Here is a 2,493-nt window from a genome sequence, read left to right as displayed (position 1 = left end):
TTGGACTCAAAAAACCCGTATCGGGAGCTTGTCAGCTCGTTACTGTACGTTGCAAATGCAACTAGACCCGATATTTGCATCGCTGTCAGTATTCTTTCTCAACATCTTGAAAATCCGTGCGAAATGCACTGGAGAGCTGCGGTGCGAGTGCTGCGTTACCTCAAGGGGACCTCTTATACTGGAATCAAGTACATGCGTGGTACCGAGTTTAAAATGGTCGCATTTAGCGATGCTGACTGGGGCAGTGATTTAGCTACGCGCCGTTCAACTTCTGGAGTGCTAGTTCAAATTTGTGGTGGACCAGTTTTGTTCAAGGCCAAGAAACAAGCTACAGTAGCGCTGTCATCAGCTGAGGCTGAGTATATGGCAGTCGCCGTCACGGCTCAAGAGGTGTTATGGGCGCGGCAGCTACTGACAGAGATGACAGTCAAGATCCATAGCGCTACGACGGTGCTAGAGTGATAAACACTAATAGGTGTGTCGGTCAAAGTCAAATGTAGACGGCCATCTTAGGCTGAAAGCACCATATCCCGTCTGCTCTGTGAAGTTAAGCAGCCTCAAGCTCGGGTAGTACTCGGGTGGGTGACCACCGGGGAAGTCCGGGTGCTGTCTACTTTTTAGCCCGTTTTAAGCTGTTTACCGACTTTGCGTGTGTTTGCAAACGCAAGATATGATGTCTGGCATGTGCCCACACGACATCTTGGTTTTAGTATGCCTGGCGAGCCACTACACACGAGATCTTGTTTTTTGTATGGTGTTCTTTAATTTGATTATTATGAAGATGAAAGAGAACCGTTAGAACGGGTATGAAGGGTGTTCTAGGGGTGCTTTTCGGTGCTCTTTCACGTGGACATATCGCAGCATGCGACATGTCAGCGGAACACTGTCTAAATTAATAAATACTGTTTTGGCCGATTTCTAAAAGCGTCTATAAAAGGGCATAAGTGCAATGACTCGTCTTTGTAACCCTGCGGCCTAGGCGTAGTTTTTCACGGGGAATCCGAATATCAAAGGTAGATTTATGTACAACATGTACTTTTTTTGCAACATGTACTTTTTATCTACGGGACATAGACATATGTAAAAACACACGGCGGAGCCGTTCCCGCAATCAGAATTTGTCTAACTCTTCTAGATCAAAAGTTATTCAGCGAAATGTGAGACTTTGTTTGGCATGCTCTTTTTTTAGGTGGTTTTTTCCGGTTTTATGTGCCGCCCGGCAGATCTGGCCTGCAGACTTTAGCAGAAAACTTGGCGCATGTGTTCGCACGACCGCTCCCAAAGTTTTACAAGCATATCTCCAGTAGTTGCTTCGCAATGATTTTTTTAGTGACGCCAAAAAACGCCATTTTCGCGGAAAATGGACACCTTGGACGGCCAAAATCACCACTTTTGGCCATGTTTGGCCCTGCACATCCAGGAAGCAAATGAGACTGCTCCGTATAAAAACTGCCCTAGGGGTGCTTTTATGCGCGCATTCTCGTGGTCAAGTCAGATTTTGGCTAAATTTAAATGCCTTGTCTATAAACACTTTTTTCGACCTAAATTTTCACCTGTTTTGTCCCGAAATGATAGCACCCATTCTTTATTTGCCTATATATCGCGAAGGAGGCAACTTTTTTCCTGTTAAGTATAGATAAAAAATTTTAATTCGGCGTTTTAGCGCACGAGGAACAAAAGTCTCCATACAAGCTACCCTCGGTTTCTAATGACTTTTTGAGTTAGGGAAGCGTGGATCTTCTTTTTTTCTTGTTTCCAGGACTTCACATGAACTTCCAACTCAACTCGAATTGTCATCCCGGGCCCACCACGCATCGAAACGACACTTTTCTCGGAACTGGCGAATAAAAAATAGGTCACCAGATGCGCAAGAGTCTGGGATGACAGAATATCAAAACAATAACAGAATCGTTAGTACTTTTTTTGTCACCAGCGCCCTTTTTCTGTTTTCGCGTACATAATCGAGCATAACTTTATCAATTTATACCATATCGACCGATATCGATTGTCACGATAGTGTACTTTTTTTAGGCGCACATGATGGTAAAAAGAACGGCCACCTATTCCCAGCCGTTCTTAAGCTATGCTCTTTTAAAGATTTTACTTTAGAGATGACACACCCTCTCATTTCACTCCATTACATGCTCTTTTTGCTGAATTACGTGGCACAGACGCAGAAAATCATGGTTCGCAAGTCGAACATTTTTGAAGAGCGCATCGAAACGGACATTTTCTTAAAATAACATGGTATACAAAAAGTGCGTTCTTGAGCCTGTAGCAAACGATTTGCATCCATGACATCCCAAAAACTTAAAATAACATATCTCGACTCCTAGAATGAAATCGACGTGAATCCGTAGGGCCAGCTAGAGTGCTATTAGTAATCATACTTAACACGACAAAGTTTTACGGGGCACTCTTACATTACTCGTACCCGAGGAAGCAAGAAAAATGTTATGTTTGGGGGGATCCTGCAAACGCGGAATTTAATTG

At 43.7% G+C, this 2,493-nt stretch overlaps 1 non-coding gene across 1 annotated transcript; it reads left to right on the top strand.

Moving 5' to 3' along the window:
• The first annotated feature begins 503 nt into the window (after positions 1 to 503).
• PITG_33031 lies at positions 504 to 617 on the top strand. The gene has a single exon (XR_009934425.1). It is a non-coding gene; the product is annotated as an 8S ribosomal RNA (ribosomal RNA).
• The last annotated feature ends 1,876 nt before the right edge of the window (positions 618 to 2,493 follow it).

This window comes from Phytophthora infestans, genomic scaffold (genome assembly GCF_000142945.1).
Source record: "Phytophthora infestans T30-4 supercont1.14 genomic scaffold, whole genome shotgun sequence".
Taxonomy (NCBI): domain Eukaryota; phylum Oomycota; class Peronosporomycetes; order Peronosporales; family Peronosporaceae; genus Phytophthora; species Phytophthora infestans.
This window is presented reverse-complemented; position numbering and strand designations above follow the sequence as displayed.